General features: G+C 44.8%; 1 long non-coding RNA gene across 1 annotated transcript; it reads right to left on the bottom strand.

Annotated features, from left to right (window-relative positions):
• Positions 1–544: 544 nt before the first annotated feature.
• Positions 545–8,788, bottom strand: LOC109308175. The gene is made up of 4 exons (XR_002100517.1): positions 8,777–8,788; positions 2,218–2,225; positions 1,389–1,392; positions 545–619 (listed from the first exon to the last, which is right to left on the bottom strand). It is a non-coding gene; the product is annotated as an uncharacterized LOC109308175 (long non-coding RNA).
• Positions 8,789–11,425: the final 2,637 nt, after the last annotated feature.

Below are 11,425 nucleotides of genomic sequence, written 5' to 3'. Positions count from 1 at the left end.
CTGGTCAACCAGACCTCAAAGATAAGGACTTAAGAGACTGCAATCTATACGACCATTTATACCGTTCAGTAGTCTGGTGAAGGACCATGGACTGTGCAGCCTAGTACAGGCACAATTTGAGTTAGAATTACAATCAGTCTGATTGCAGGCTGCTAGCTGTTGACCACATTATAGTTTTGAGGCACTGAAGCATTCATCATTGGGCCTCAGCCTAAATTCCACTCCATCAAAGACTGTAAGGGTTAGGGTGGGGTAAAGGGGAGGTTTGGAGCCCCACAAAGAAGACAGGGATTGGGACCAGGAAGATCACCCATGGCTAACTGCCTCCTAAAAAGTTATTACATCTAGTTGTGGCAGGTGAGAGGAAAAAGATCATTCTTCAGGCAGACGGGACCATCTTACCCTTCATCTTACCATGGTGTTTGGCAAGATCAAGCAAGCTGGTCTTACTGTGAAAGCCAAAAAGTGCCAGTGGGCAGTATCTGAACTGGTATATTTGGGACATCGTGTGGGTGGAGGTCATATTGCTCCCTTGTGGGACAAGATCAAGGGAGACTGGCCGCCTCCACAAACCAAGAAGCAAGTCAGAGCCTTCCTTGGCCTGGCTGGATATTACAGGCTGTTTTTTCCCTGGATTTGGAGTGACGGCAGCTCCCTTACATGAGCTGACTGAGAAGGGCAGCCCTGATCCAGTGGTCTGGAAGCAGGAGTGCCAAGAGGCATTTGACACCCTAAAGGCTTCCCTGATCAAACAACCAATTCTGAAAGCATTGGACCATGATAAACCCTTCTACGTAGCCACTGATGCCTCTGACTCAGGACTAGGAGGTGTACTCTTACAAGAGCACCAAAAGACACGGCACCCTGTGGTGCTGGAAGCGGAACCTGTCATCTATTGAGAAGGAGCATTTGGCAATCATCTGGGCGCTGAACAAGCTGAGGCCCTATTTGTGGGGGCAGCAGTTCACGGTCCTTTCGGACCATGCCCCACTGCAGTGGTTGCAGACAATGCAAAACACCAATGCCAAGCTTCAATGATGGGCCTGGCAGCTTCATGAGTTCAGCTTCGCTGTCAAACACATCAAGGGAAACCAGAATGTGATAGCAGATGCCCTGTCATGAAAGAACTGTGGGTAGTGGGTTGGATGGACTCAGGCCTACCTGAGAGAGCTCTGGCATGGGAACTCCCCAGTGTGCTTTCATGTTCTGTGTGTATTATTGTTATGACCAGTCTTACGTGTTGTGTAATGTCTCTTTAGGTGTGAAAGGTGACCCTTCCAAATGAAACATGCTCATACCCATAGCTCTGTAAATCCATGGGTCCAAGCTTTTAAAGGGGAGGTGGGGGGGAGTGTGGCAGATGGCCACCTCTGTTTCTTTCCAAAAACTCTGCTCTGTGACAGTTGGGTTAAGATGGGCCCTGCAGAGGGTACACACCTTACCCTATCTCTTTAGGTAACCTGAGCTGGATACATTCCTGAGGGAGGGGGGAAACCTGCTCCCTCTGCCTACGTGACTGGCATCACATACTTGAGTGAGGGGCTTGGGCTCCCTGGGGAGCTAGGAACTACCAGTCTGCCCAGCAACTAGTGGTGCATTTCAAGTTGGTTGGCAGATAGCCAACAGGTGCTGGCCTCCATTGGGCCAGGTAAATGAGGTCATAAGGGCTATATAATTTAAGGACTGCCCAGGAGGAGGGGGCAGCAGCCATGAGGAAGACTCAGAGAGAGAGAAGAGCTGGACCATCTGAAACTTACTCTCTCTCTCAAAACTCATGATCAAGGAACTGCCTGCCTCCAGAGGGAATCTCTGCCTGCCTCTGGATGATACTTGTGAGTAAGCTACCTGAGATCTAACTATATCTATAGCTTGCTGTAACTCAGATGCGTGATCAAAGGCTACCCAGCCATGCCAGTTTACAATATGGGATTTCTTTGATATTGCTCTACCCTGTACCCTGTTCCAACCCTACCCCTTGTAACCAATAAAGTTCTCCTTTGTACCTAGCATGGGAGACTTATTGGGAGTGGGTCTAGATTATGCCTTGGGGTCCTCTTGGTTTAGCTGACTAAGGGAGACCACTACTTGTGCTTCCGACTGAGGGAAGCATCCCAAGTTCTTGAAGTGAATCAAGTACCCTCGATGGCTACTAGGCCTGTGTTCCCCAGGGTGTGCGGAGCCAGAATCAAGCCCATCCCTGGGTGGTGGCAGTCTTACCCCCCAGGCTAGCGGGTGTGCTCCAGATATGAGGTGCCCCCAGGGAGGCACTCGGAGCTTGGAAGGTGGTTGGGCACAGTGAGGTGGGTGGCTCAATGCAGGAGCATCCCCTACTGATTCTTGCCCTCTATTTGGCACTGGTGAGATCACATCCGGAGTACTGTGTCCAGTTTTGAGCCCCCCCATTACAGAAAGGATGTGGACAAGTTGGAGAGAGTCTAGCAGAGGGTGACAAAAATGAATAGGGGCTGGGGAATATATGATTTATGAGGAGAGGCTGAGGGAACTGGGCTTATTTAGTTTGGATAAGATTGAGGGAGGATTTAATGGCAGCCTTCCTGAAGGGTGGTTCAAAAGATGATGGAGCTAGACTGTTCTTAGTGGTGGCAGATGACACCAAAAGGAGCAACGGTGTCAAGTTGCAGCAAGGGAAGTTTAGGTTAGATATTAGGGAAAGCTTTCTCACTAGGAGGGTAGTAAAACACTAAAACAGGTTACCCAGAGAGGTTGTGGAATCTCCATCCTTGGAGGTTATTAATATCCAGTTAAACAAAGACTTGGCTGGGATGATCTAGTAAGGATGGCCCTACTTTGACTGTGTGGTTGGACTACATCAGTGGTTTTCAATCTTTTTTGTACCAGGACCCATTTGTAAACATTGATGGCCAGACTAGACTTAGTAAATAGTTTAAGTAGGAAACAGCCCCTGGCCCTGCCAGTGCCCCTCACTCTCAACCCACAGTCCCCATCCCTCCGGCACCCCTCGTTCCCAACGTGCTGCTCCCCACCTCCAGAGTGCAGGGCACGGGGTGGATATATGGGGTGGGGGAAGTGTGGGGGCTTGGGAAGCACATGCCCCCCCAGCTTTGTGTGCCTTTGTCCTACTTGAGCCAGGGGACTTTGAATGCATGGCTGTTTAGAGCACTTTTTTTTTTGTAGTGTGACAAAAATAACATCTGCCTGGGGCTTAGGAGACCTCTTGAGGTCCTGTCTAGCCCCAAGTTTCTTTAATTTAGAAATAACATTCAGGGATTATTCAAAACAAATATTTGCAAGACAAGTCAAGGCCTCAATATTTTTGTGCTTTTAATTGCAACGAATCTTGGAATTTTCTCTGAATACTATGACAACCAGTGTTAAATCATTGGGGAGGGAATATCCAAAGGACAGCAAGGAATGGCTAATTGTTTTTAGTGTATGTTACTTTTCCCTTAATTTTCTATTCAAAATTTAACTGATGAGAATTAAGACATGCCAGCTCTCAGATTTTGACAATGCTTATACCTGATGATCCCAGCCCCCTGGTTCTACATATACTACTTTAGTTCATAAAGCTTGGGAGACAGGTGAGAAGTAACTCACAATGAATGATGTCAGTGCCAGCACTACAACCGTTAGCCTGACTCAACCATCTACAAATAAGGGAGTTCTATTCAACAAAAGAACGCCAGATTCATCCTGATGAAACAACTTGAGATAGTCAGAAAATCCCCTGAATTAGAGCATCAACTATGTGACACAAAGTAAACTTCAGAAGAACTATGACCACAACAAATCTTCCTTTCTGTTCTATCACTAAATAGAATTTGCTAACTCTTACTTCAGTATGAATTAAGGTAAAAGCTTGGAGTCCTCCCAAATATAAGAAAGTTCTAATCAACATATGATTAAACTTCCATAGAGCTAGTGTGCTTTGATAACAGACTTTGGATAGGGGTAATGGAGTGGACTTAATGTTATCAGGATCTAAGGAAAGCTTTTGTGCCTCTTGGGAAATTATTGGCTAAACTGGAAAGGACAGGGATCAGTGGATAAAGAGCTGGCTCAAAGGAAGACAACAGCAGGTTATTTTGAAAAGTGAATTACCTGATGGCAGTTGCCAGTGGTCTCCCTGAAGGATTGGTCTTCAGACCTATCCTGTTTAACATTTTTATAAAGCAGCCTTGGTACTGTAATTAGAAGCATCTCCATTAAATTTACAGATGACACTAAACTGGAGGGGTATTTGGAATATAAAGGAACAGATTATTATACAGGAAAATGCAGATAATCTTGTGGAAAGGAGTATTAGAAATGCAGTGAAGTTTATTAATTTCAAAGTCACACATTTAGGAACCACTAACTTCAACTATAAGATGAGAATGTATAGTTTGGAGGTATCTGAAGAAGAGACCTGATGTATTGGTTGATAGTAGAATGATTGGAAGCCACCAGTTCAATTCACCTAGTACAATATAAAAACTCTAATTATAGCCTACAGTTAACATGTAACAAAACCCTTAGGATGCATTAGGTGGGGTACACACAACAGAAACAAGGAGGTACTATTACCATTGTACAAGGTAAAGCTAGGATCCTATTTAGAATACCGTATACAAATATGGTAGCCACTGTGCACAAAGATTAATTTAAATTGGAATGTGTTCAAAGAAGAACCACTAAAATCATTAATGGAATGAAGATGTAAGAAGATTAAAGGAGCTACATTTGTTTAATCTAACCAAACAGAGATTAAGAGATATTAATCACTCTTTACAAGTAGTTCTATGAATATTATCTAAGGTAAAGAGATTTTCAGGCCAAAGACAAACAAATAAAAAAACCAAAAACAAACAAAAACAGACACAGCACTGGTGCATATTCAAATGGCTATAGAATGGCTTCATCTGGCTGCAGGTAAATTTAGATTAGAAATCATTTTTGTATTCCCAACTATTGAAGACATTACATTTTGGAATGTTCTTTTAAGTAAAGTAGAGGGATAAGGAACCTGTATCTCTTTAAAACTGAATTGGCTAAGTTTATGGAAGGATTGTATAATAGGACAGGAAGTTCTGGCATACCAATCAGTATATGTGATGTGGAGGCATATGTTTGTGGTTTTCAGGTTGGGGTATAAAGGCAACTTATTTATAGCAGAAGGCTAATAGTTATCCCCCATGTAGAAGTTGAGGGCCACTTGTGAAAGCTCAGGCTCATAGAAATGCACACAGCTCCACTTCCTCTGATTCTGCTTATTGCCTGTAGATCTTGCCTGTCATGCCTTTGATCTTAAAGAAAATATCCCAAAGGGGAAAAGTAAGTACCAGGAGGCAGACTGCAGGTTCCTAACGCATTTCCACTGGCAGGGCTCCACCTTCCTTTTACCCCCTGCCCTTACAACACTAGGTGTTTTTGGAGCAGGATTTATCAGTCACTGTCCATGCTTAAAGCACTCCCACAGTCCTGGGAAAGTCCCCCAAATTGCAGCCCCTTCACAAGTTACAACCTGTTTTCCAGCATTAGACTGAGTCTTCCACGAGTTCTTTGTCAGTCCAAAATGGAGTTTACTTGTCTTCAGATTCTCAGAGCAAGTTTCTTCGTACATGCTAAGAGTTGCTTTCCTCTCCCTGTTCAGAGTTCTCTCCCCTCTCCGGGGAAAGCTCTCACCCAGCTCCCATGCTTTATTTTCCAGTTCAGCGCTGGAAGCCTATCCAGCCACTTCTCTTCCATCCCCTCCTCCTCCCAAGGTCTCAGCTGCTCCCGTTAAAGCCATGCTCAGGCTGATTAAGATTCTCAGCCCCTCCAGTGGGGCACTTCCCATCTGCAGCACTCTTGCTTGAAATGCATTTGAAATGGCAAATCTTGGGGATTACTTCAGTTAATAAAAGAGTTACAAGCTTGCTTCATGCCCCAGGGCACATCTGGACTGCAGGGCTCCTTGCAGGACATGTGGTGGTAGTGGCAGCAGTGAAGGCCACAGCAGCTCCCCTGGCTCCAGCATAGGGCAGTGTCAGAACCAGAAGCCAGGGACGTTAAATGGCAGCAATGGTGACAGACAAAGGTGCTGGAGGGTGATCAGGATTGCGTCAGCCCTTCTTCCACTGATCACCAAGTCAACCATGACCCACAAGCCCCAGATTCTGCAGCAAGCCACATCCCTTGGCTATGCCATGCTCTCTCCCCACCTAAACTTCCAGTTGTCCCAGAGGACCAGATAGAGCAGTTCTACAGGCCATGAATTAACCAGTGCCTAGGACACAATAGCACAGTGTTCCCACATTATCAGTGATATGCTTATCTGAGGGATGGTGTAGCTGACTTTATTACTTACTACTCCAAAGTTCAATAAAGCAAGTAGGCATTCAGCCAAATTCTCTTTTGTTGCTTCTCTTTTAAAAGTTCAATATGCCAGGATTTTGCTTATTAAAAATTTATCTTGCATTATGTTTTGCTAGAAGACCTTTCCAAATGGAATAATATAGTAAACAATGTGGCAGAAAAGGAAATGAAACTTTCTGAGGGCTACATCTTCCTTTGAGAAATTTGTTAAAAAGTTCTAAGTGTATGATTAAAGTTGATAATTAAAACATGTTCTTACACTTGTGTATAAGTGGCCCCAATAGTCAATACTTCCAGGAGGCTCTGTGATGGCTTTGAGAGTTGGCCTTTTAACAAAGTTGTTATTTGAGAATGGTGTTTGATACCATCTGGAATGCAACATACTAGGTTTATCTTAAGGAAGTCCAGGCATACATAGTCAGAAGAATAACATTTCTACTCATAATACAACAGAGTTCATAATTTGATGTGGGCACATGCCACTGTCAAAATGGGTGACTAATGTTACAGAAATCAGAAGTGGAAGGGCATGCAACTTCGAGAAGGAGGTTTTACCTTGGCTGTGTTCTTCCTTTTTGTGGTTAATTCGGAAACTATTTCACTCTTGCTCTGTCTCCCTTTTCCTACAGAAAGGGCTAATTTAGGATCAGTCCCTATGGGCAGCAGCGTTACTACTATGGCTAGGTGACCAGGGCATTAGTGGAAGAAAGGAGCCTGCCACCAGCCCTCCTGCCTCTGCGTAATTACCTATTTACTAAGACAAGACTGCCGTATGCTTTTGTGTGTTCACCACTGTATTGAAAAACGTAAGGGGAGGGGCAAATAGTCCTAGAACTTAGATGTTGGAATCTAAAGTTTCCGTTAACATACATGCACTTTCAATCTTGCAAATAAGTAATAGGAATGCATTTGCAGGGCAACAAAAGCCTGCTGACAGGAACCTATTTGCTCAGATGTGGCTGCTTGTCTTTTGCAGCTTACCGAATTTAATTTTACAACTCATTTTGATATTTTTATAACCTGAATGCAGAGCCAGCCTTAGTGAAAATGGCACCCTGGGCAGACTAGCATTTTGGCACCCTCCCCAGTCAGTGATACTGCTGCAAGCAGAGGCAGAAGAAGGTGGGTAGGGGCACAGTCTGGCAGGGAGGCAGAGTGGCATGATGTGCCAGGCAGGTGGGTGGGAAGACACCACTGCTGCTGTGTGGGAGGAAGACGGGCAGACTGGAGCAGGTTCCACTCTGCCCCCACATGCTTGGTGAAGCTCCTCCTAAGCAGTGGCGGGGGTGGGGGCAGGCTGGGCTGGGCGTCGCTCCTCCTGCCTAGGTCAAGGATAGATCAGGGTGGGGCTGGGGAATAGCACTGCCGTGAGTGCAGGCTGTTCAAATGTGTGTGCACATGCACGCATGTGTGAGTGCAGTGGCCCCTAACTATGGTGCCCTGGGCGGTCACCCACCTATAAGGCCACTAACCTGGTGGTATGGGTATGGAAGAAGAGTAGTAGAAATAGGCACCATTATTAAGGTATTTATTGATTAATTATTAAACAAATAAATTGATTAATGTAATACATTTTTAAGATAACTCATAATTAACATGTTACTATTAATACATTGAATAAAACTTTAGATTATTTATCAATACATTAATAATTCAAATATATTGGTTATGTCAGTAAGGAAATAGATCCTAAACAACTCCACTCACATTCCTCTATCTATGATGCATGGGTCAATGAGTCAATTTACTAAAATCCTAATAGTTTACATGTCTCTAGCCCAGATAGTGGTGCAAGTGAATAGTAAGTAAAAGAACAAGGTATCAATGAAACTAATGTAGATATTGATCAGCTGCCTCTTTGTGACTCTTCAGTCTGCCAAAGGCACACAATACTGTCATCTGCAGCTACTTACATGATAGATATAATAGTGAAATCCTAGGACACTGACAGATGAGCAGGTCCCTGCTCTAACTCATGGCACTTTGCATAAAATATATCTCGAGTCAGAGCAACTTCCCAGCCCAACAGATGTCTGCCTGTTGGGTGGGGGAATGGGTGGGGAAGGGGGTGGTGGTGAAGGGTGGGGGGAACAAAAAACTGAGCCTGCTTGCCTGTCCCGCAATTGGGACTGGGCTGATGCAGTCCTGCCCCCTCTCCCCCCAGCTCCAGTGCTGTCTGCAGGAAGAGAGGAAGAGGGAGGAAGGGGCAGGAGAAGGGGAGCCATGGGCTGGGGTTTCAATGGCCTGAACTGAAGGAGGCAGGGCAGGGAGGGCCATAAGGCATAGGGACTCTAATCCACCCACCCTCCTCCAGCTCAGGCTGAGCAAACCCCAGCCCACAACACCCTTCCCCCCCCTTCCTGAAGATAGCACATGGGTGGTCTAGACTGCACCAGCCAGACCCAGATTACACTGACAAACTGACCCTAGGGAAGAGAAATTCCCTAAGGCACTCCACTTTGGAGCATCTTCATCTGACCCTCATGTGAGGAGGGTTAATTTTTCATGTGATTAGCCACTTTCAAAGCACTCTGCAGCTGTGCACTTCTATCAGAGCACAGCTGCAGAGTGCTTTCAAGGGCCCTGATCACTCAAATGTCACTTCTGCCAGTGCCCTTAATGCCAATATTCCTAGCCATGATAGCACATTGCCTTTTGGGGCAATAAACTTTTGAGAATCCTAGCTTTTATGAATGTTTCCCAACCAATCTCCATTAACTTTGAATAAGCCTGTTGTCATGATTGACCAGATCTTACATCACAATGAACTCTGAGGATTGCTAGAGAAGGGCCAGTAATAGGAACGTGGATGCCATCAATTGCACCAATGTAAGTTAGAAAGTCCTATACATTCAAACACATTTGTAACTATCTGGAACTTGCAAGGTATACAAGCTGTGGAAATGATACCTTTTATTAAACTGTGTACATCTCCATCACAGCTCCAGCAGTCAGTGTGCTGATGCCAACATTTTTCTGCAACTGACTGGCAGCAAAGAGAGGTTGCAAGTTTCTAGCTAGAGATAGTCATGTGGCTGTGAATGAATAAGAATTCTCATATTGGCACATTTCCTCTGCAGCTGTGATGGAAGCTCCATGCAAAATTCCAGGAAACTGTCCTTTGTCACTCTGAAGTTCTGCAGTCCTGTCAACTAGTCCATGATTGTTTTTTGGGCCTAGAAGTAGAGTTGCACAGGAGGAAGCTGTTATAAGGAAAGTTCCTTCTGAAGCAGCTTTTCAATCTTGTCCTCCTTGTTCTTGCCCACATTCTCATTCTCCTCCAGTAAAGGTGCAGTTGAGAAAGAGGAAGCTTTCAAACTACTGTCACTGCAAAGAACACAATCCGCATTCATCAAATCTGTACCAGCTATTGCATATGTCTAAAAATCAAGATGACAGCCATAATCACCTAGTACAGGGATTGGTGACATATGGTGGCCTTCACCTGTTCCGTAGCTGAGTGTTGTGGAGAAGTAGTGGTGGCAGTGGTAGTGCCAGTGGCAGCAAAAACCATGACCAGGTGAGAAGTAGCTACCGCTTGCCTCCAACCCAAGCTGGGTTGTTCCAGCCTGCTGCTTCAGAAAGTTACCAACAGCTGACCTAGTAGGATGAAAATAATGAAGAGACAAGGAGAGACAGGTCATAAGTCAGTAAGAAAGGAATTATGGAATTCTGAATTTTGACCCCCCACACCAGATATAGAATAAAGTAGCTTCCAGCTATGTCTTGCCATGTGTTGCCAGAACAATTTCACAAAGCAGAGAGCTTGTTAGCAGCACAAAGGAGCATGGGATACCCAACCATGATAGTGAGGAAGTCCCTCTCTGTGGAAGTTGAGAAGAAAAATCCTCAACAAGCTTACAGGCTCAGTGGTGTTACGCTAGCTAGCACCATGTCCAAAAAGGGACTGGGGGGTCATAATTGACCACAAAATGAATATGAGCCACCAATGTGATGTTACAGTTAGCAGAGCAAACAATAGATGCATTGGTTGCTGCATCTCAAGCAAAACTAAGGAAGTTATTCTCTTGCTCTACTTGGCATTGGTGAGGCTGCAGCTGGAGTACTGCATCCAGTTCTGGGCACCACATTTCAAGAGGAATGTGGAGAAGCTTGAGAGAGTCCAGAGAAGAACCACTCTTATTATTAGAGGTCTGAAAAGCAATCTGTACAGATTGGCTGACAGATATGGGATTGTTCAGTCTAGAAAAAAAGAGAAGACTGTGGGGGTGGGGGGGAGAAAATATAGTGGCAGTTTACAAATATAATCAGGGGAGAGCATCGGGGCTAGGTGAACAAGTATTCCCCAAGCCACCCCATGATAAAACCAGGAGCAATGGTCATAAACTAGAAGAAGGTTTCAGACTGGATATAAAGGAAAAAACGTCATGGTTCATGTAACCAGACTCTGGAATACACTCCCGGAGGGATGGTGCAGGACCTACCCTGGAGATCTTCAAAAGGAGGCTGGACTCATACCTGGGTGGGGTTAGGCCCCAGCAGTCTTTCCTGCCTAGAGCAGGTAGGTTAGGTCCGATGTTCTCACAAGATCCCTTCCAGTCCTAAACTTCTATGAATCTGTGAAACAGTGACTTGTAGATAATTAACAAGTGGTTTTTTTTAATGAAACTACTGCATCCAATTTGCACAAAGCAATTATACCGAATAATCTCATTTTAAAGCAAATCCCTGCGTGTAGGCATTTATTCACTTCTGGAGCGGATTAAGATAAACTTAAACCACCACCCCACTCCTGGCATGGAATAAAAGTTACCAGTGCAGGAAGCTAGTGTAGGATAGCTGTTTCCCTGTTTAGGGACATCTTTATTTGCGTGTGCTACTGAGAACAATAAATAATAAAAAGTTACAGGTAAATCCAAGGCAGGGGAGGTTCAAGGCAGGCAGGGTAGATGTGATATCTTTTATTAGACCAACTAAAGTTGAAAAAAGTTCTTTGCAAGCTTTTGGGCACACACACCCTTTGTCAGGCATAGGGAGACTCTGCTGGTGTCCTGCAAGGTAGAAAAGAAACTATTTTACAACATGCAGGTCTATGAAAATGTGAGTGGAAGACAATGGGTAGAGATGGGGAGAGAGGGGATGCTTG

Source organism: Crocodylus porosus, unplaced genomic scaffold, assembly GCF_001723895.1.
Source record: "Crocodylus porosus isolate Cpor-Errol unplaced genomic scaffold, CroPor_comp1, whole genome shotgun sequence".
Taxonomy (NCBI): domain Eukaryota; kingdom Metazoa; phylum Chordata; order Crocodylia; family Crocodylidae; genus Crocodylus; species Crocodylus porosus.
The sequence above is the reverse complement of the archived record's forward strand: the minus strand, read 5'-3'. Positions and strand labels throughout refer to the sequence as shown.